The sequence below is a fragment of the Spermophilus citellus genome (genome assembly GCF_964194105.1).
Source record: "Spermophilus citellus genome assembly, chromosome: X".
Taxonomy (NCBI): Eukaryota; Metazoa; Chordata; class Mammalia; order Rodentia; family Sciuridae; genus Spermophilus; species Spermophilus citellus.
Window position 1 is genome coordinate 33,216,566 of NC_138190.1, and position 23,495 is coordinate 33,240,060.

Genomic DNA, 23,495 nt, shown 5'->3' on the forward strand with positions numbered 1-23,495 from the left:
TAGAATACATAGCTGGAGATGCCCAGTTGGCTAGTGGGAAGATGGGTCTGGACACCAGGGGAGAGGCTATAGCTGCAGCTATAAGAATGGAAGGCACTGGTGTAACAATGGGAGATGGTAATAAGAGTTAGAAAGAAAGGGTAGGGTGGGAAAAAAGATCAAGAAAAGAAAACTAGGGGGTTGGGGATGTGACTCAGTGGTAGAGAGTTTGCTGATTGTGCCCAAGGCCCTGGGTTCGATCCAAAGAAGAAAAGGAAGAGAAAGAGGAGGATGAGGAAGAGGAGGAGAAGAAAACACTAGAGCATGTCAACCCTTGAGAAATGATCAAGGAAAAAGAGACGAAGAGCAATCAGATGCGTTCGGAGTTGGAAAAGGCAAAAGAGGAAGAATAGGCAAGAAGGAAAAGTTCAATGGCATTTATTGATGTGGAGATGATGAACGGAGGAGGGTAAGGAATGAGCACAAGTCATGAGTTTTGACTGTTCCCTTCGCAGGAAGCATCATGGAATGGGAAGCCACACTGTGATAGGTTGAAGAGGAAGTAGAAGAAGAAATGTGGGTAAGAATGTATACCAGTGCCACCAAAAACATGGTCCATGGACTGGCAGCATCAGCAGCACCTGGGGGCTGGTTAGAAACAGATTCTCAAACCTCTCCTGAACTAGAAGTTCAGAAGCCGGAACCCAGGAATCTGTTTGTAACTAGCCCTCCAGGTAATTGTAATACCTCCTAAAGTTTGAGATCTGGAATATACAGCTTTGAAGAAGTTTGTAAACAACAACAACAAAATGTGACAGCTAACTACCCAGGAGCTAGTGTCCAGTTAAAGTGGAATATTGGATAGTGCTCCACAAATAGAAGGAGGTGTTGGGAGAACAGTAGCCAAGAATAAACAACCCATAGGGAACCTGCTGGCATAATTAGGACCAATATCCATGATGAGAGTTCAAAGATCAGTACCCACTGGAAATGCATGGCTGCTTCTTTTGGAGCACAAAATCATCATCTGGGTAGTAATTTTCACCTAGATCCCTCACAGCATTCTACAGAGTAGTGCCTGATTATGGCCATGTGTACCCCAGTGTGAAAACTGCTGTCAAACAAGTCATGAGAAAGTAACAGCTTCCTACCTCTGCGTTTTTATAGGCAGATGAGTCGAGAGGCTAAAGTGAGTATTTTTGGAGCAAATCTTGCCATAGAACCCAAAACATCAGATTCCTAATGTCTAACTTCATTTCTAGTTTTCTATTTCTATGAAACCAGCCACCTGAAATGCAGTGGTGTAAATCAGAATAATCAGTTATTATTATCAGGGCTCAGCTAGGCGATTCTCTCTGTGATTTCAGCTGGTGGCTGATGCTGGAATCATCCCCAAAGTTCCCTCATTTGCATGTCTGGCTGTTGATGGCTGTCAGCTGGGACCTCAGTGGAGCTACTGTCAGCATCTCTGTCTGGTCTGGGCTTCCTCACAGCATGGCGACTGGGCTCCAAGGACTACATCTTGGGAGACAGCTGGGCAGAAACTGTGCTGCCCTTTTTGACCTAACCTCATAGCATCAGTTCTGCCTGTACTGCATTCCTAGAGGCGACCATAAGTCCTGTCCAGGTCCAAAGGGAGGGGACACAAACTCCCTCTATGCCTGGGATTGAGACAAGTTTCCAGAAGAGCGTGGAAGGCAAAAACTATTGTTTCAGCCATTTATTTGTGCAAAATACAATCTGCCACAGGAAATAAATTCTCAATGGTCAACCCAGTTTTGACCTTGCTTACTCTGGCAGGTAAGCTCCAGCCTGTCTCTAATTACCCATGACCATGATGATTTGTCATTCTTGTGACCTTCCTTCGGAGGAGGAGCATGGACAGTGGAGGAGTAAAATCTTAGGAGGCCCCCAGGGCCACAAATACTGCTCTGCTTCCAGCCTGGACCTCTGGAAAACCCCCACTGAGAGTCCCTTCCTCCTCTAGGACTTAAGCCCCGGGAAGGGTGTGGTGGCTGGAGGGACAAAAGGAATTGATCAACAGCCGGAATTACATCACCCCCTTTCTTTGTTCATTTTTCATTACTGTTGTTGTTCTTTTTCCTGTGTTTAATTTCTCTCCTTTCTTACTCTCCCCTAGGACCTCCCCCTTGGAGATGGGGTTGGGGGGTTTGATTGATTGGTGCTGAAAGCAGGGAGGTTGCAAGTAGAGAGAGATCACCTTACCCCGGAGATAGTTTCCATGGCAACAGGGACAGGTTGGTGGGAGGGGCGGGCAGATAAGGGCCCCACTTTGGGGTTCAGTGTGCGGTAGAGGTGAAGGCTGGAGTATTTACAGTGGAGAGAGAGAAAAAAAATCCGCCTGTGCAGCTGGTTAGGAATGGGAACATTATTCGAGGCTGCTTTGAGGCTGGCCTCTGCCGACCTCTCACCCTCCTCTCTCCCCTAGTTCAAGATGCAATAACCGGAGCGGCAGCATCTGCTTGCCTGCCTGCCGCCCCTCATCCTGACTTGTAGCCTTTCTGGTCATTATTTGCTCCAGGAAAAGCTCTCTCCTCCTCCTTCTCCTCCTCCTTCCTCTCTCTGCTCGCACTTCTCGAGCTCCGGCTTGGCTTCTAACCTGAGAGGCTCTGCAAAAGCCAAATTCCCCTCCCACGAGGTGGGGGAGGGCTGCTGCCTGCCTGGGCGGGGGTGTCTGGGGCCCACCCTGCCCTCCTCTCCATAACAACCTTCATCTGGCAGTGCTACTCAGGAAGCTGCAGAAAGAATCGAGGGAATCACAGAAAGCCAGTAATTAGCCCAAGATACACAGGAAGCCACTGAATAGTGACCACCCAGGCATCCAAAGCCCTGTTGTATGTCGGCCTGTGCTGAGCACTTCCATGCCGGCCCATATGGGCCACTTCAACACGACCTGACCTGGCACTATCGGGAGAAGGAGTTGCCACACTGAGGGGTTCCTCCGGAAAGCAGAGGGGCTTTCACCACAACACACTTGGGGCTCTGCACTCGGCTCTTTTGTCCCCCTTTGGTTTCCTTCATAAACAACAGACTCTGGGATTGCTTCTTCCCAGGGTAAATGTTGCTCTTGTTCCCTAAAAGGGGGTTACGGGTGCAAGGAGCAAAATAGAGGCTCCCCATTCTGAGGTGGCACCCGAGAGGGCTGTGGGTCTCAAAAAGCAGGTCCACCACTCACTCCCTGGACTGGGGTCCCTCAAGATCAGGGTGCTGTGTTGTTTTTCTCTGGATCTTAAGGGTCTTTTCAGTTCTGAGACATAAGGGCACTTAAAAGCACATTTTGTTCCTCAACGAGTTAAACATAGGATCCTTCAGTTCCACTCCTGGATATATACCCCCAAAGAACGGAAATCAGGGACTCATATAGATATATGTACAGAAATATTCATAGTAGCTCTATTCACAAAGCCAAAGGTGGAAACAGCCCAAATGTCCATCAGCAGATAACCAGATAAACAAAATGTTGTCTAAACATACAGTGGAATATTATTCAACCATAAAAGGGATCAAAATTGTGATACATGCTACAACATAAATGAATCTCAAAAATGTTATGCTGAGGAACTGGCATAAATGACTCCATTTATGTAATATGTCCAGAAGAGGCAAAATATAGAGAGAGATAAAGTCCATTCATTCGTGGTTGCTGTGGGCTGGGGGAGGGGAGGGAATAGAGAATGACTGCTAAAAGAGTATGGGGTTTCCCTTAGGGGTGATAAAGAAGTTTTGGAACTACATAGTGATGACAGTCGCAAAACATTGTGAATTGTACTTTTTCAATGGTAAATTTTTCTATGTCTTTTATTAAATCACAAATTTAAAATTTATGTTGTAATGCAACTGTAAAAGCCTTAGTACCCAGGGACCCAAAGCCATGGTATTCTCCGTACTGAGGGTGACTAACCATGCTATTCTTCCCAGAGCTGCCCTGATGTTCCACTGAAGGCCTCCTCCTGGCTCTGGGAGCTGAGGCAGAGTCTAACCTCTGTATCACTGTTCAGGGGCTGTGCTTCACATTCAGATGAGGTCCATAACACCACTAATCACAACCAACAGTTATGGAGCGCTCACTATGATCCAGGCACAATAACCAGTCAGTGCTTCCAACCAGCACATGAACCCCTTGAGAGTCTTGAACACATGTAGATTTGCACTCAGCAGGTCTGGAGTGGGGCCTGAGAATGCACTCGAAGGGAACGCTGGTGCAGCTGGTCCACAAACTACACCATGAGGACCAGAGTTCTATGCTGTTTACATATATGAATTCATTTAATCTCCCTAGAGCCCACTGACATAAGAAGTGCTACTACCCTCATTCTAAATATTGCCAGAGGCCCAACTCTAGGGGCTCCCAACAAATCAGGTCCAGCCACTTGCCTCAAAAAAACAAACAGAAGGCCAGGTGTGGTGGTGAACACCTGTAATCCCAGCAGCTTGGGAGGCTGAGGCAGAATGATTGTGACTTCAAAGCCAGCCTCAGCAACTTAGAAAGGCCTAATCAACTCAGCAAGACCCTGTCTCTAAATAAAAAATCAAAAAGGCCTGGGGATGTGGCTCAGTAGTTAAGTGCCCCTGAGTTCAATCCCTGGTACCAAAAAAGAAAGAGGGAGGAAGGAAGGAAGGGAAGGAGGGAGGAAGGTAAACCAGAAAAGTAAGGGTGAAAAGCAAGAAAGGAACTTCAATCATTATAGCTATGCCAGGAAGACAAGGGGACCAGTGTTTCCAGCCCTATCTTCAGTGGTACTCACATAGGATCCCAGATTATATAAATAGGAAGAACCAGAGCATACAGTCAAGCATTTGTAGTCCACCTGTAGTGTAATTGATCATTATCTCAGGATTGGTCAGGTGGGGACTTGGCTGAGAAAAGAGTGTTGCTGTTGCCTGCTGGGTAGTTTCAACTCCTGGCAAGATGTTCATCACTCAGACCTGTTATTCCTGGAATCCAAGGTGACTGACTTAGAGCGAAGGAGACAGATGCAAAGTGAAGGCAGAAATGCCAATCTTTTTACATTCGCAGGCCCAAGTGAAGACTGGATGTTTTTAGCAAAAGCAGCTTCTAAGTCCTGGTTACATCCAGACAGAGCAGGAGGCACAAAGAGGTTCTGCAATTCTCCCAAGATCACATAGGTGAGAGATGAGGGGGTCGGGACTGGAACCCAGGATGGTCCAGACACCAAGGCCACAGTCATAACCAGTACCCTTTCCCGCTGCAGAGATAATGTGGGTAAAGGATTTGGCACCAGGTCTGCCCCAGGGAACTTCCCCAAAATAAAAACCATTGTTGCCATGAGTTATATTAGAAGTTGTCTGGTCCTTGAGAAAATTCCTAACCATTGCAGATACCTCACTAGACCTTAAGGACTGAAATGTCCTTTCAGCTCTAGTCTAATACATAGTCTTCCTCCTCTTATCTTTTCTTTTTAGTAAATTGTTCAGAGCTCCCTAGGAGTTCTTTGTAGCTCTGAATCTCCTCAATTCCCAAAAGTGAGGAAGCTGTCTTCCATCCTCTTTTTGAACAATAACTCCCCTATAGGACCGGAAATGACCACATGCTCAGATCCATGGCTGGCAGGGTGGTTAGCAAACGCAGGGGACCTATTATCTACCTCTGTTGCCTCTCAAGACTCAGTTTCCCAATCTGTAAAACAGGCGAATACCTACCTACAGTCTTTGCTTCTGAAATCCCACAGTTGAGGAACAATCCTTCCATCGAACCATGATTAAACACCTACTGTGTGCCTAGGGTGCAGCCTGAGACAGACATCTGGAACAGAAGCACTTCCCTGTCCCCCATCTGGCAGTTTTGTGATTCCTTGCAGCAGGTGGTCCTGTGGGAGTGGGAATGGGAATGGAGAGGCAGCGACAGCGAGTGCTTTTGGTGGTTGTGCCCAGGGTGTGGGCGGGAGCCTAGGACAGCTCTGTGAGAAAAAGGAAGACAGGCTGGATCTGGATCTTGATCAAAGTCCAAGAAAATATTTGGATCTACAGAATAGAGGAGGTTTTTCCCAGCCAGGACAATAACAGCTGACAGCTGTCACCCTATCCCGTGAGCTCTTGTTCAAAGAGTCTCCTGGACTGGGTGCGGCTGGGCTGGAGCGTGAGGCAGGAAGCCGGGCAGAGAGGAGGCAGAAGGTCAGACTTCCTAGTGGGATGGGTCTGGTCTGAATGGGCTCCGGCCAGGGGGCAGCCTTGGGGTGGTCCTTCCTCACAGCAGAACCTGAGGCCCTGGAGCCTTGGCAGCCCCTCCCCCTGCCCAGGCTCTCTACAGAGACAGCTTCCAGAGGTCTCCCTGAATCCATATGTGGCTTTTGGCTCTTTCTGTTTTTGGCTCTGCTTGGCGGCAGGGGATTCGAGGGGTGGTAGTGTGATTTGTACAGCTGTCATTAGGGTAATTGCACGATATTTTCCCAAATTTCTCCTGCAGCTTCGGGCTCGCTTTCCAAACTTCCTGCCCGTTAACACGGGCTCTGGTGAGAGGGGCTGGCTCAGAGCCTTCCCAGCAGCTGCTAGTGACACCCAGGGGCAGCCCTCTCCAGTATTCCCATGGGATCAGGCGGCGGCAGGGGGGGGGGGGTGTTAGAAGAATGGCGAACAGGGCTCCTGGATTGGAGGTGTGGTGGCTTCCTAAAAGGCACATTGGCGGTCACTGTGGATTGTCCTCAGCGTCCCTATTCCCTCTCCAAATGGAAACATGCAAAATTAATCCGCATGTCTTCCGAAAAGGCAGAACACCTTCTCCTGACAGTGAAGGAACTTTCCAAATCCTGGTGTCATGAGAAGATGGAGCACATTTAGCAAGCTGAATCAATGAATGGAAGGGTGAATGAGCGCCAGGCAGCAGTTTGGATCTGACTGGTGAAGGATTACTTTCCTCCCTTCTCAAGTGGGTCTGCCCACCCGCTTCCCACCACTCAGACAGGCACTTAATACTATGGACGGGCTCCTCCAGCACACGCACGCATGCACACACATGCATGCATGCATACACATGCGTGCATGCATTCAGCACGCACATACACACAGTGGTATGTGCGCATGCACACACCATCAAGAAAGAAAGTAGCCCCGATTTTTTGGCTTGTGTAGAAGCTAAGGATGAAAAGAGGGAAATCCAAGACTTGAAACCCTTTAAAAAGTGGGACACGTGTTAGGTGCTGCAGCCCGGACTGCCCAGGGAAGAGTGTGCATGATGGAGCAGCCGAGGAGACCACAGGCTGATCTTGTGCCTTCAGCCTCAAGGTCTGTGTTCCTTCTGACCCACTGGCTGCGGAGTGGGACGCACCGTGGAGAGTCTCGTCAGTTAGCATCGCGTCTGCTCCAACATGATGCCTCCGAGTAATGTAATTTATATTTCATGCACAATTGAAGCAGCTAATGGTGTAATTCTCCAAGGGGGAAACAAGTTGTTATAGTGTTAATTACATTGCAGGCATGTTCCCTCTCCTTTGCCCCCCAAGTGCTCCAAGGAAAGTTACCAGGTGGCAATGGAGTGGGGTCCAAGAAGGTGGCTTTGGTGGGCTCCGTTGATGGTGGGAGAGCCAATGATGTCTTCTTCCATTCTGGGGAAGGGGTGGCTTTAATTGCCCAGTGGCCTGGGCTTCCTTGTCCAGCCTGTTAGTGGGATTCTGCTGGGTTGCAGGGCCTCTTCTGTTTGGAAAAGGAGACAAAACACAATCAGACCAAACTCAATAGCCTAAGTGTTGTCAGTGGCCGACACCATCGATTATATGGAGGAGGTACCTCTGAGGGCAGACCTCTGGAATGGGAATCCCAGCTTTGCCCTTTGTAAGCTGGAAAGTGCCCAGGGAGGTTACTTCACTCGTATACCTCAGTATTCCTAACTATGGAATGGGCATAATACAGTACCAGAGTCACAGGGTTGCATTGTTGGGAATGCTGGCACATAACTCGGTAAATGTAAGTTCTGATAGGCGGGAGTAAGTAGAATCAAACTATCATAAGGTTCTGGAATTTTCTATGAAGTGGTAGAAATACATATTTTTCTATATGCATGGAAGCTAAATTTACTGAAAGAGAATAAATGTCTTGCTTTCAAAAAAAAGAGGAGAAATGTAGATTTTGAGGAATTATGGAACCATAAAGTTGAGAATGTTTTCCTAGGGAAAAAAAAGCCCTTTAGATTGACTACTAAAGAGGTTTTTTGTTTTTTTTTTTTTTTTTAACTCTTAGCAAAAGGAAGAAAGAAGAGAGGTGGGGCAGAGGAAGAAAAGAAGGATCACTATAGACCATCCTGGATTCACTATGTACGAGTCAGGCCAAACGTATTCTATCTTTTTTAATGATAACTCAGAATAAGTTCCCCAGTGGATTTGAGAAAAGTCATATACATAAGTATTCTTGATTTATGCAAGCATTTTATAAAATCTCACAGCTTATCCTTATGTAAAATATGGACAAAAGTGGGCTGGCTGGCAGCATGGTTTGCTAAATTGTAGCTGACTGAATAACTGTATGCTTGTGTGGTTTTGAATCCCACTTCCGGTACCCATTCTTCTATTAGTCAGGGTAGGCTAACTGCTCTAACAAATAATCCCCAAATCTGGTGCCTTCATCAATAAACTTGTTTGCTCACATCCTGGCACAGTATAATGAGCAAAAGTGGCTTTGCCCTCTCATAGTCATTTGGCCATATGGATTCCATCTTACGATGCTGCCATCTTTAATTTATGAACTGCCAAGGCTCCGGAAAAAGGGTAGAGAGGAAAATTTTGTGGGTGAGATCTCTGCAAGCCAGGACTAGAAATGATGTGTATAATCTCCACCCACATTCCACTGACCAGAATTCAGCCACATGGGAGTACATTGTGTGAGGGGGACCAGAAGAAGAAGAGAACGAGACTACCATAAGCATTACTGTATAGACCATCTCTCTTCTCCCAGGAGTTCGCTGTCTCCACTTGATCGTGCCCTGGATTCAACACTACTCAACTGTTCTCCAAGAATCACTTTGCTCTGCACGTTCTATTTCCTCTCCTCTCACCAGGTGAACAATCCTCCAACTTGCTTCCCAGTGGAAACTCCTAAGTCGGGGAGGGAGTGCATCTGGCTCATCCAGGGGATCCCTGCTCAGGCAGAGCATGCATGAGCTTTTCCAGCCAGATCCCCTCGTATGCATTTGGGCACTGTAGGATTTGGCTGGCTTCAGATGGCAGAGAAGGTTTGTTTAGCAAGTTTCCAGGTAAGACGGAGCTGGGGGGAAAAAAAAGCTATTATGATGGATGAAAAACTAAGCCTTGAAAAGATTTTGCTGGACTAGCATGATGAACTGAAGTCAAGAAAATTAAATTATATCTGTCAGGGACCCAGCAAGAACCACTCACACTCTCAGAAAGTTTAATTGAAGAGAGTTGAAGGACAGCACTGTTTACAAAGGCGGAGACACTGTTGAGGAAGCTAACCAGCAATGGTTAAGCCCCCAGGGGCTGGTACCAGTGGGGAGGCCATTACCACTCCTGGCCTGAAAGGGGAAGGGCAGCAAGTGGTTTTGCCACAATTCAGCCAAAGGGTCATGGAAGAGGAGCTCCCAGGCAGTAGCAGTGGCTATACATAGAGAAACAGAGAAATGCAGTCACCACCAATCCACTCCTCCCTCCCTTTACACCCTGTGGGTGCCTCCTTTGGGTCACAATCAGCAAGCAGCCAGGCAGCCATGGAGTCCAGTGACACTATCTACAGACATCAGCCTCCCAACCCTGGAACATGCAAAGAGTGGAGAAGATGGATCTGGAGGGTGGGGAGAAAATAACCAGCACAAAGATTCGCAGAAATCTGTGTAAAATGTGGCATTCGGCTTAGAAATTCAGTTGCATAAAAATAAGATGGAGGGGCTGGGGCTGGGGCTCAGTGGTAGCACACTTGCCTGGCATGCATGAGGCACTGGGTTGATTCTCAGTACCGCAAAAAAAAAAAAAAAAAAAGAGAGAGAAATAAAATAAAGGACTATCAACAACTTAAAAAAAAATAAGATGGACACATTGCAATGTGAAATGAAGACCCATCTCCTGTGCAAAAGCTTCAGGAGTTTGCACTAACTCTAGATTCTGCGTAGATGTATTAATAGGAGTAAGGGGTCTCCTTCAGGGAAGGTTATGGTCCATGCCATGATCAGACCATACCTGGGGTTTTAAGCTAGACTGGGTCCCATATTTTATCTTATTTTATTTTATGGTACCCAGGGATGCTTAACCATTGAGCCACATCCCCACATCATATTTTAGAAGGGATATTTATAATCAAGTATTCAGAGAAGCAATTGATAGGTTGAAAAGTCAAGAATCAAGTCTAGGGGCCATGGGAAAAACGGACAAACTTTGGGCAAAGAGAAGGGATGGGAGGAGAGGGTACATGGGGGCAGGAAAGATTATGGAATGAGATGGACATCATTCCCCTAGGTACATGTATGACTGCATATATGGTTTGATCCTACATCGTGTACAACCATAGAAAAGAAAAGTTGTGCTGCAATTGTGTACAATGAATCAAAATGCATTCTGCTGCCATATATACCTAATTAGAATAAATAAATAAGAAAAAAATCAAGATTTAAATGAGGAAAGGCTGAAGAGGACTGGGAAGAAAAGATGTCTCATGGAAACCACTAGAACTTTCTCAAAGTATTTCAAGTGTAGACAGAAGGGCTCCCCTTTTGGATGCCCTTCCAACCCTTCAATTTTCCCAGACTGACTGTATGGCACCAGTCCTGGGAATTCCCAGAGCAAGCTGTGATTTTTCACAGCCTTTTACCACGCTGTTAAAATTGTCCATTTGCTTGTTCATCTCTTCTACAAACTGAGGGAAGGTTCTCCTCACCACTGCCCCCCAAGGTCTAATGCTCAGCCCCTGGGAGGTGCTCAGAGAGTGAATGGCGCATTGCCAGCACCCCAGACAACCCGCAGCAAGCGGAAAACACCTGTGTATGTGGAGATGGGTGGATCCCATCCAGCTCTAAGGCCACTTGAGATGTGTGAATCTGGACACTCCTCGGCTCTCTCTAAACCTGTTTCCTCACTCTCTGTGGGGTGTTTGGAAGAATCAAGGATCTAGTTTATTTGTAAAGAGCTGTGGTGGGGGGGGTAAAGAATAGAAGTTCATTGGATTAGACAAAGGGGAATGGAGGGAACGGAAGGGATGGGAATAGGAAAGACAGGAGAATGAACTGGACAGAACTTTCCTATGTTCATATATAAATATGCGACCAGTGAAACTCCACATCATGCACCACCACAAGAAAAGGAAGTGATATTCCATGTGTGTGTGATAGGTCAAAATACACTCTACCGTCATGTATATCTAAAAAGAACCAATTTAAAAAGAGCTCTGACCATGGCAGAGATTCAGAACATGGCCATTGTTAAACAGGTATGGTGGCGCATGCCTTTAATGCCAGTGACTTGGGGGCTGAAGCAGGAGGATCTCAAGTTTGAGGTCAGCCTCAGCAACTTGGTGAGACTCTGTCTCAAAATAAAAAGGGCTGGGAATGTGGCTCAGTAGTTAAGCATCCCTGGGTTCAATCCCTGGTACAAAAAAAAAAAAAAAAAAAAGAGAATGAAAATGACCATTGTTGCCACTACTGCTTGAATGATTGAAACTGGTGAAACTGTCTTAGATCACATTCCTCAGGGTGGAGACTCTGAGATAAAGATTTCCATCCACGAGGCTTCTGGTAAATGTTCTTCATAAAACCCAAGCATAGCCCCAAGATGGGTAACTTTAGGGACAAGAGAAGGTCACACCTGAGTGTCGGTCTCCATTGGGAGCACTGAAGCCAGAGAATATATCACCCCATCCCCCCACCTACCCCCCCATCCACCCCCCCATTCCCTCCACACACACACAATCAGCAGCTACTGGTCAAGCAAGCGCTGGCCCAGGGGAATTGAAGTTCCTAGGAACTACTGCTTTATGCACCCACAGGAGAAGTGTCCCCAGTCCCCTGAGAGCAGTCCTTCTATAAAAGTCACAGGTGCTAGGGCAGCAGGGGAAGCCCTCCAGGAGCTAGTATGCTCCTGGGAAATGTGGAAAAGATGATCTATTCCACTAATACACAAAGCCGAAGTTGCCAGGGAAACCCGGTTCCCCACCCTCCAGGCAGAGGAGGCCTTACCTCAGGCAGTGGTCCCCACAGCCCGACTGCTGCAGAGATGTATTAGATCCCTGTCCCTAAGAAGACACAGCCTCTCCTCGCCCTTGTTCCTCTTAAAGTCTTTGGGGGTATGCTTAGCCTTTGAGATCATCCCAGGCTGTTATCAAACTGGACTTATCATTTTTTTCTTTTTTTGGTACCAAGGATTGAACCCAGGGGTGCTTTACCACTGAGCCACACCCCCAGCCCTTTTTGTATTTTATTTAGACACAGGGTCTCACTGAGTTGCTTAGCACCTCGCTCAGTTGCTGAGGCTGGCTTTGAACATGCGATCCTCCTGCCTCAGCCTCAGAAACCTCTGGGATTATAGGCCTGCGCCCCTGCAACCGGCTGGACTTCTCTATTGTGACAGGATCCCTGAGCTCATTACTGCAGCCTTTCTTTCTTCTTTGCCCCATCCTTTAAGTTCACAGGGATTCAATTCCTCTGACCCAGTCCCATCCTCTTTCCTGTCTTTGTTACATACTCCCGTCAACCCTGCAGTCATGCATCTGGTCCTGGGCCCCCCCCCCCTCAGGGACAATAATGGAGGATGTCCTCAGGACATGGCCCTTTCTCTTTATGGCTAGGCTAAAATTCTTTTGGAATGGTTTCTAGCTCTAGGAAGTTTGACTGCTTTTGTTCTGGAGAGATGGGAGGGAAAGAAAGACTATGTTCCAGGAATCACTGGGGCACACTCTTGAGATATTCAAAGCACAGTCCCAGGAGCCTTGATGGTTGTGTAATGGACTGAATGTCTGAGCCTCCTCAGACTCATATGTTGAAGACCAAACCCCCAGTGCAATGTTATTAGGACATGGGCTCTTTGGACAGCAAATAAGTTTAGATGATAGCATAAGAGGGGGGGCCCCTATACCAGGATTAGTGTCTTTCTAAGAAAAGGAAGAGATGTGTCTCTTCTCCCTGCCATCCCACCCCCATGTGAGGACACAGTGAGGAGGTAGCCATCTGTCAGCCAGGAAGAGGGCTTTCACCAAGAACTGAGTCTGCGGGCACCTTGACCTTGGACTTTTGGCCTCCAGAACTATGAGGAATAAATGTCAGAACTATGAGGAGTTAATATCTAATTTCATCCCCTCCGTAACAGTAGCCCAAGCCACCTAAGAAAGTATGAAAGTGGGAGCCATTGCCTCCTGCTTCCAGGAGCTTGTGATTTTTAAGGTGCTTTCAATGGAGATCTGTTGACAACCCCTGCTAAGCACTTCGGCCAAGGCCTGGCCCATAGTGAACTCAATTATGCCCCAAGGTAATGTTGCTGCTGCAACTGGTGACAAACCCCACCACAGGATACCGGAGAGGCTCTGGTTGAGTATTGGCAGCCTTGTGTGATAGACAAGGAGACTAAGACTCAGGAGAGTCAGCAATGGTACTCAGTTTTCATCAAGTCCTCTGTATGCCAAACATCCTACAGAGTTCTATGAATCCACATTTTGAGCAAAGCAAACATGTTTCCTGCCTCCAGGAGCTTACCATCCAGACAGGGAGATGGGCTGTACCCAAACAATTTCACAACTGAAACACAACTGCAAACGAAAACAAGCCCTCTGCCACAAAGGACCCCGAGTGAACACTGGGAGTGCAATTTGGGAGTCTCCCTGACAGTGTGAAGAGCAGTGTAAGGTGACAAGAAGCAGACTAGGCTGGGAATCCCTCAACTTCGTGCATCAGAAACCCTTGCAGACTGGTTAGGCCCAGAGTGCTGGGCTCCCTACTCAGGAGGTCAGGATTCCAGAAGTGTGAGGCGGGGCTGCAAATTTGCATTTGTGAAGATGCCCACCTGCTGCTCCCTGGCCCACACTGAACTCCCAGGGGGAGAAAGCAGGAGAAAAAGGCCTGTGCAAAGACTCTGGGGGCAGGCAGGAGCCAGTGAGGCTCTGTGAGGTCAGATGTTGAGGCGCAACAGGCAAAGGAGATCCCCACAGGTGGACAATGAGGCTGAGGAAGTCAGGAGGGGCCAGTCAGGGCAACAGCAGCCTCAACTTTAGCTCCTACCCCGAGTAACAGGAGGTTTAAAGCAGTCCAGTGCTGTGGTCTTATTTCTATGACTCTGGGGGATTACTGAACCCCGGGTGAGAGTGGAGACCAGGAGGGCAGCTAGGTGGACCCAGGCACCTCACTGAGCATCTGGAAAGATGATCTGATGAGGTTTGTTTCCCCCCCCCACCCACAGTTCCGTTGCTGCCATTAAGCCAATCACTGTGGCCCCTGTCTCCAACCTTTGCCCATCCAGGCAAAAGCTTCGGTCACCCTTGTTGTGGAGGTGAAGGCTGTTCTCAGAGGCTGGCCTCACAGACAGAGCAGAGCCTCAGTCCTTTAGGGATTGTTTTCTGTGCAATGCCACTTGGCATTTGTCCTCCAAAGTAGCAAATTTAAGACCAGAGGCTGTGTGAAATGTGGTCTTTTTGAAAACATCAAAAGCACTGTAAGAATTAGTACAAGTGAACAGAGAGTTGGATTCTAAAAATGGAGTGTTTGGAGAGGAAGGGGGTCAGTGTTTTTAATGCTCGGGACTGGAATCAATCCCATGTGTTCCAGACCACATGTTAAGCTGAGCGTGGGCACAGCATGATGGTTAAGAATGTGAACGCTGGAGTCTGTCTCCCTGGGTTCAAACACTGCCTCTGACACTGGCTCAGAATCACACCTGGACAGACTTAGCCTCTTTTGCCTCAGTTTTCCCCATCTGTAAAATGGGGGCAATAATAGTAACCATTTCATAGGATTTGTTATGGGGATTTGATGAATTAATAAGCATATGTAGATTCATGCCTGGTATATATGTAAATGTTCCAATAATGAGTTATCATCATCATTATATGAGTTTATAGGAATTTAGGTTGGATCATTAGGCTTACCATGGATTAGGTGGACAGATGGTTCTACATGATGTGAAAGTTAGCAGCATCAAAATGGAGTCACAAATGTCAACCCCTAACAAAATGGAACCAGGTGGAACCAGGTGACCAGAAAGGACAGGCCCTTGTACATGTATGCCTATGATGAAACAATGGAAGGATTTCCTCAAAACCACTGTATTACAGATAAGTCGCTGACAGAAGGACTCATATCCTACAATGGTTGTCTCCACCAATGAGCTCCCACAACAAGCCTTGATAACCAATGATCTCTGTTTCAAAATACCTTTCGAGGACATCTCCTTTTTGTCTTCTGAAGCTTCCTCTTAGTCAGATGTGGTGGTGCACACCTGTAATCTCAGCACTCAGGAGGCTGAGGCAGGAGGATCTCAAGTTCAAAGCCAGCAACTTAGTGAGGCCCTAGGTAACTCAGCCAGACCCTGTCTTGAATTAAAAAAAAATAAAAAGGGCTGGGGATGTGGCTTAGTGGATAAGTACTCCTAGAATCAATCCATGATACCAAAAAAAAAAAAAAAAAAAAAAAAAAAAAAAAATTAGGGCTAAGAAAATAAATAAAAGTTTCCCTTTGCCCCAATCCCCTGGGATGCACCTTTGGCCCACCATATCATGCATATCTTGGGTGGCAATTTCCTGCTATTCCCAAAGAAACTCTTTGCTTTTGGAGATTCAAATCTCTTTGTTGCTCATTTTAAGCAGACAATATCATGCCTGGTTTTGCTTTGCTTTTGATTTACCTTTTAAGAATACCAGGAGTGAAATGGAAAGCTGGAGGCTGCGAGGAGAAGGAGACAGGAGAAGCTGTCCTGGTGACTCAAGAAGGCAATGTGGTGCTTTGTCCAGAGCCACTGAGATGCACCCACAGCCTGTCTTCCTAGGACAGCCAGCCCTTGGCCTGTCGGACCCTCTTTTCCCAGATGTGTGGGGGACTGAATCTGTCTGGAACTTTACATCCCCTCCTAGACTGCCCCCAACCACCAGAGTTGGTCACAAGAGACTGGCCCTTGGTCCCTTCCATGCAGTGCGACAACTCCTTAGCGGGACCAGGCCAGGGTTATCCTCCAAGGTCCTTTTCTGAGATCACACCCTGCCTGGCTTCCTCCCCCCCCTGTCCAACTTCCTCCCCTTCCTTATCGTTTTTCCGGGAGCCACACTTCCTTTGGAAATTCCTTATATGTGAACCTTCATCTTCGAATTTGCTTTGGGATAGGGAAGGGGAAATCTCACCAAATGTTTTTGTTTTTTTTTTTTTTTTTTAAGAAGAGAGGGCAGGCCTACAAGAGTTTTGCACCATCCACATGTGGAGGGCAGTGATCTTGTCGGCATCATATAGTTAGATACTCAGATGCCTCCTGGTCAGAAAATTAAAGGGGACAAGAGGAAATGACACTGTCCACGCAGCAAGGAAATGGCCAGGGCAGAGCCAGGAGGCTTTGCTTTTGGACTGCGTACATATGTGCCCATGTCTCCAACCTGCTCTGAGAACTGAGCCCTGAGCCAGCAGGTCTGGAGTGGAAGTGGAGGTAAAAATACACCACATGCCTGAAAGACAAAACTGGCCTGAGTGCACTGCATCCGTCACTGACTTCCTGGCTGGGAGGACTGGCTGGACAGGAGAGGCAGGGAGGGGATGCTGTTGGGCCAGGAAAAGTAAAAGTACAAACACAATACTGGGTGGGCTGGCTTGCCCGCTGGGGAAGCACGCTCAGGTTGTGTACTGCCATAGGATCTGAAAGAGAAAAGAAAATTTGACATAGCAAGAGAGAGATTGAAAGATATGCAGAGGCCAAGAGATTTGTGGACACATATGAAAGCTAAGACACACAAAGACAAACTAAGAAAAGGAGAGACAAGGAGAGAGACCCAGAGAAAATTGCCAAGGGATAATCTTGGGGACTCAGAGGGGTGCAGGCAGCATCCAGAGTTGAGGATGGTACAGCCAGCCCCAGCCCTTCCAACCAGTGAACAAAACTGCAGATCTGTAGTCCACCCTGAATCAAAGTGGAGGGTCCCAACATCTGAGAGAGTATTCAGGCCAGGTGCAGAGCAGTGCACGCCTGTCATCCCAGCAGCTCGGGAGGCTGAAGCAGGAGGATTGCAAGTTTGAGGCCAGCCTCAGAAACTTAGTGAGGCCGTAAGCAACTCAGCGAGGCCCTATCTCAAAATAAAATATAAAAAAGGGCTGGAGATGTGATTCGTGGTTAAGTACTCCTGGATTCAATCCCTGGCACCAAAAAATGAAGAAGAATGAGGAGGAGGAGGAGGAGGAGGAGGAGGAGGAGGAGGAGGAGGAGGAGGAGGAGGAGAAAAGAAAAAAGAAAGTCTTCAGGGTCCTAAGGGACCACCCCACCTCTGTGATGAGAAGCACCCTGGGCCCAGCCTGGCCCTCCCTAGCCCATCACTGCATGCCTCTACCTTCCAGCCCCGACTCAGGGCCTTAAAGCCATCCCATGTCAGCCCCTACTCACGAGGGAAAAGCCCACGAGCACCCCATCTGCACAGCACAAAAGCCCTCCTTAGCAGCGGGGTTCCCATCAGAGGGGCCAGCGGGACACGTATTGTCAGGAAGCTTGTTTTCCCAAGAGCCGACGCTGTTCAGATGTGCCATGAGCAATTGCTACTCCGCTCGCCTTCCCCTGGCAAATTATTCTGCTGGAGTCTCTTCCAGCGTTTGGAGCTGCGCTGCTGTAAATGCCAGAAATCATGTACATTAAGCCTGGAGTGACGGCAGGCTTATGGATGGATTTACCTTCAAACAGAGGCCGCTGAGGCGCCCGGCGTGGGGGGCAGCACTTTATGGATGCCGCTCTCTGCAAGCGGAGGCTTTAAGCGGTCAACTTGGCCACGTAATCAATTTCTCATGCAGGCCTGGCTCTGGGCCACCCGCTCCCAGGCAGGGCTTTGGGATGCAGGCTGTCTACCCACATCCCCCCTGTCCTTGCCCCTTCCTAGGGGACTGTTCCCATCTGTCTGGAGGGCCAGTAGCAGGGGTTGGGCAGGGGCCACACCAGGCCAACTCGGGCAAATCCAGAAGCCCAGGGCCTGCCCTCCTGTAGATGAGTGGGGAGCAGCCATGGTAATGCTATCTCACTGCTCTGGGCTGAGCCTCCCAAGCTGAGTGTGAAGTCCCCCCCAGGCTCACACTGGCCTCCCACCTTCCCACCCCCATCCTCTGAACTCCTACTCTTCCTCCCCCTCTGAAACAGGAGGCCTGCTCACTGACTTGGCTCTCTCTCCTAAGTGGCAGCCCCTGGAACTTTCCCTTGGTCACCTCCCATCCCTAGGCAGCCCATCCCTCACTGCCTTCCTCTGCCTCAACTTCCTAGGGTACAGGAGGTGGAACTATCAGAGGCACAGTGTGGGCCGAGGGACCCCTGCAGGGCTCTTCCACTCCTGGCCAGCCCCTTCCCCCGCCCCATCTGTGGCAGGCTGTATTTTTGCAAGATGCTCCAGAAGCGCCTGTGTTAATGTTCAGGGGTAAAATTAGATTAGGAGACCTGTAACCTAATCAATGGATTAATACATTTCACACATTAACAATTTGCAAGGACTACTTTACTGGTGGTAACTGGAAGCAGGTAGGGTGTGGCCGAAGGAATCAGGTCTCTGGGGGCATGCCCTTGGATTATATCCTGCTCCCCTGGCTCCTCAGGTTCTTGCTCTGCTTTCTGGCTGCCAGGAGCTCACAGCTTTCCTCTGCCATCTCCTTCTACCACGAAGTTCTGCTTCACCTTGGGCTCAGACTAATGGAATCCGCCAAACCATGGACTGAGCCTCTGAAACCATGATCCCCCAATAAACTTTTCCTCCTCTAATTTATTATTGTCAGGTATTTTTAGTTTCACCAACCACCAAAAAAAAAAATCTAATGCAAGAAATGATGTTTATATTCCTTTCACTGATGTCTAACTCTGGCAGAACTGACCCTGTGTGAGTGCTGAGACTAGGTTATGCAAGACATGCCATTTCCTCCCAGATCCATGAAGCACCTGGACTTGCAGCTCTGATTCACCATGTCTCACCACTCAAGGCTGCCATGCTGGAAGGAAGCCCAAACTACCACAGGCTAAAAGACCACCCAAAAGAGCCCTACCAGCACTGCCCCTGTCTTCCACTCCAGCCCCCTTATGACTGCAACTGCATCAGAGACCCACAGAACCACAACCCGATGAGCCCTGCTGGGCCCCACTGAGCTTCTCCCAAATTTCTGACACACAGTAACCATGGGAGATAATTTAAGACAGCCCTAAGCGGCTGGGTGAGTTGTTGCACAACAACAGGTTAATGAGTCTTAATGCAGTAAAAATATAACAACAACAAAACGAGGCTCAACAATCCAATCTTTCTTTGATCCTCAGAAGGCATTTGCAGCGTTGCACAGCCTAGCATATTGAATATCAGTTCTCAATGCACAGCATCTGGGTATCAGAGGAGGTGTCTAAACCTTGACAACTCCCAGACACCGCCTGGCTGCGTTCACAATCCAGAAATCAGGAAAATATACATGACCACAATTGTTTGGCCACTTAATTCCCAGGAAATAATGAGAAGTAAATAACAAAGACAGGAATTATTCCCCAAAGCAATTCCTGTGCTTCATTCCAACATTTACAGACCTCTTGGGGGCTAAGAACTATAAGTCCTCTACCAAGTAAGGGGTTTTTGGGTAACTGATAACCTGGAACTGGGGAGTCCCCCTTTTTTTTTTGTTTTAAACGTAAAGAATGGATTTCTCCAGAGGCTGAGCACTGTCTTGGGAGGTTTACAAAAGTCCACTCATGCTTGGGGAAGAATTTTCTTTTTTTTTTTCTTCTCTTTAAGCCAAAGGACACCCTACAGGACAGAAAGGTGATTTCAGACTTTGTGGTAGACAGGTTTAGAGTTTTAGCTACTCAGCCTCTCTGGGCTATGGCTTCCTCATCTGTAAAATGGGAATGATAGTAGAACTTTCTTCTTTGGGCAATGTCAGGGTTAAATGAATTAATATATGTAAAAAGCTTAGAGTGAGATGTGTTCATTGCAAGTGCTATGTAAGCACTTGCTATTTTTATTATTGTTGTTATTATTATTTTTGCTGTTGTTGTTTGGGGATTCTAAGCTACTGGCACTAACAGATTCTGTTAAAAATATTGTCAGTGGTATAACTGTGTGGTGAAATTGACCTCTCGTTTTACAATCCCTCTTTAACATCAACTCCCCTCCCCAGTTCTGGTGGGCCCACACGTGCACCCTCAGTAATCAGTCCTTGTGTGCCACAGGTCACACCACAGTAATGTATTAGCACAGGACAAACAAGAAGCTTTATCTTCCCCTCCAGGCAGAAGGTGGACACAGAGAATCTGCCTTCATTGTCTGGGATGGCTCAGAAGCCTCTGGAGATGCAGGGCAGAGCTGCCCCTGGGGTACTAGAGTCCTGGGAGGCCTTGGAGGCTGGTCCGGAGGGTCGTAGCTACATCTCTCCTGGTTGCAAGCCCAGTCTCCCAGCACCTGCCCATTTCGCAAACCCCTCCCTTGCCTGGCTGTTGTGCCTGCTGCATGTCAGGCGGAGGGGCAGGGACAGGAGCAAGCCCTGGCAATGAAAGACACACACAGCCTTTCCCTCCAGCAGCAAAGCGAATCTCTACTCACATTCTTGTCTCGTGGCAAATCTGACCCCAAGGTGGCCCTGCTGGACCAAGGCTGTCCCTGAGTGAGCTAATCCAGCAGAGCCCTGTTGTCCACACACAGCAGGAAGGACCTCGAAAGCCCAGCAGGCCAGGCCACAGGGCCTCTCACCCTGCAAGACTCTCACAGCAGGCTACGCCAGGCCCTGGTGATACACTGCCAAAATAGATTAATGTCACAAAAGGGGAATCTTTAGGAAAGAGAGGAATCAATCTCATTTTAGGGGGTCCATTTAGCAAAATGAAAACAAATACTTCAGGGATGGATTAGCTTTCCAGGTTTTTGGTCATTTAACAAATATTTATGGAGTGATAACTACATGCTAGGCAGCACAATTGGCTTGGGGCCTCTGTCCCAGAGAAGCTCAAGGTCTTTCCCCCTTCTGGCAGGCAGTTTACTGGAAAGTAATTGTGCTGGAAGTTGTGGCATCCACAAGAATGTGCCCCCCAGACCTCTGACTCCAGGGAACATAAGAGAGAGGGCGTGCAGGGCCCCAGCTGCTGAGCTCAGGAATCCAGCCCAGCATTTGGACCCAGGGTACAGTCAACGACCGCACGTGGCAGGCCATAAATGCAGGTCAGCCCTATGAGAAACTCGAGTCCTCTGGCAGCTGGCTTGGGCTCAAGGACCGCTTGCCTTCCTTGTGGAATCTTCCATAGACTGCAAGATGGTCTAGGATGCTCACCGCCCTCTGTCCTTCACTCAGGTGATCACAACTTTCATCTTGCCTGGCCGTCCCCAGGCCCCTCCTCATTTCCTCTCCTGGGTAATTTCCCTAATAAAACTCTTGTCTATTTAATCTTCCCTGGCATCCGTTTCTCAAAGGACCTGACGTAACCTAGAAGCACAGCCACATCTTCCTGCTTTTCCTGTGCCCAGCCTCCCCAGATGGACCACCCTGGGTCCTGCCAGTATCCGCCCCTTGCGGACACCTGGATTGATGTACTCATTAGGAGCTTCTTGATACATTTGGCGTCTCCCTGGTAAATCCTACGTTCTGTAAGAACTTACAGCATCCTTAAGGCTTCTTCTCACTCTGATGGTTCTCAGCAGGTGTTGCTGACCCATGGAGGAAGGCACTTGACATCAGACTCTTACATCATATTTCAAGAGGCCCCGTTGACTTCCCAATATAATTAACAATAACCATTGCATAATGAGCTCATACCGAGATGCTAAGCTTTTCACATGCATAACCTAATTTAATGCATAAGCATAATCCTGGACACACACCCGGTCACCAAGCAAAACATTTTCCCCACTACCCACTACCCAGGAGAGAATGGATATGCTCTCCTTGGAACAATGGCTCTATTGCTTGCTGTCCCTAGACAGCCCCTCCTCCTTTGTGAATCCAAATCAAGACATTTGCAGGCAGAACACAGAGATCTGATCTTAGAAAGTGTGAGCATTTCCCAAGAGACAGCCACTCCCCACATCGAGAAATTCCAGGCACAGGGTTTGGTAACAAAGTCCAGCCTGGCCCAGGCTAACACATGATAGATTCAACTCTTCTTTTTAATCCTATCCTGTTTTACGCCCCCCAAGCCATTTCTTTCCTCTGCGCGTCTCGGCTTCTTGGTACTTGAAAAACAAGGCCTCTGGGCTCACATCCAGGACACATCCCAGGCATCCTCCGGCCCTCCAAGCTTTATCTGCCCCCCCCCCCGCCCCCACATGCGGAAATGTTCTCGGGCTCTCTCGGCTCACTAAACAGCAAGCCCGGGCTGCTGGCCGGGGACCTCACACAAGTTACTTGACATCTGTAAAACAGGGTCATTGGGAGGATTAAAGGGAAGAAGGAATTTGAAAATGACTGTAAATCCTTGCTATGCAAAGTGTGGTCCTTGGGCTTGCAGTGACAGCAGAACCTAGGAGCTCCTTAGACAGACAGAAGCCCCTGCCCCTCCCCCCCCCAGGGCAACCTTTTCCCCAGGTGATGCAGGTGCACCTTTAGGGTTAACCAGGCTTGCTGTCTGAGTTTGGGGAACACTGAGCACCTCTCTCTGCCTTCTTCTCTTGCTTCCTCTTGTTTGCTCTGTGACACTGTCAGCCCTCCCCAGACTCTCAGCAGAGAGGCGAAGGCAGAGGGTGAACTTGGCAATATATGTACACTCACAGGGGTTCAGCTTCACGGCCAAGGATCAGGCAATCTCCCGCAGGCTGTGGAGAGAAGGCTGCAAATGAAAAGGGACCCCAGCTGGGAAGGAGGCCTGACCAGTCGATGTCTCCATTCACCTCTGATTCCAGCCCCTGCTCAGTGGTGAATTGCCCCTATTTCACGTGCCTGATGTGTAACATATTTTGTGTAATTACGGTGATGCCGTCTGTGTATACGTTAAATGACTATAGCAGTTAATTATTTGTGAATTAAACAAGGGATGTTTTTGCCCCAGGAGAGATGGAGAGATGCCCGCCCAACCTGGTGAAAGAAACTCAGTCTCAAAAAGAAAGTGGGGAGGGGCTGTGGCTGGGGCTCAAAGGTAATGCGATCGCCTAGCACGTGCAAGGCACTGGGTTTGATCCTCAGCACTGTATAAAAATAAGTAAAGTATTGTGTCCATCTACAACTAAAACATTTTAAAAAACAAAGAAGGAGAAAGGAGGGAGTGGCCCATGCCTGTAATCCCAGCGGCTCAGGAGGCTGAGGCAGGAGGATTAAAAGTTCAATGCCAATCTCAGCAATTTAGAGAGGCCCTAAGCAACTCAGTGAGACCATGTCTCTAAATAAAATTTTAAAAGGACTGGGAATGGGGTTCAGTGGTTAAACATCATTGGGCTCAATCTCCTGTTCA

The 23,495-nt window shown here is 48.2% G+C and overlaps 1 long non-coding RNA gene across 2 annotated transcripts in view; it reads left to right on the plus strand.

Moving 5' to 3' along the window:
- The first annotated feature begins 6,082 nt into the window (after positions 1 to 6,082).
- The window catches only part of LOC308639255, a 61,421-nt gene continuing 44,008 nt past the window's right edge, over positions 6,083 to 23,495 (plus strand). Inside the window, exons 1-4 of one of the 2 annotated variants that reach the window (XR_014020028.1) lie at positions 6,083 to 6,132; positions 8,191 to 8,264; positions 8,902 to 9,004; positions 15,782 to 16,160. This is a non-coding gene — a long non-coding RNA (uncharacterized lncRNA). Of the gene's footprint in view, positions 6,133 to 8,190; positions 8,265 to 8,901; positions 9,005 to 15,781; positions 16,161 to 23,495 lie in introns of those variants that run through there. The other variant, XR_014020027.1, reaches the window with a different exon arrangement.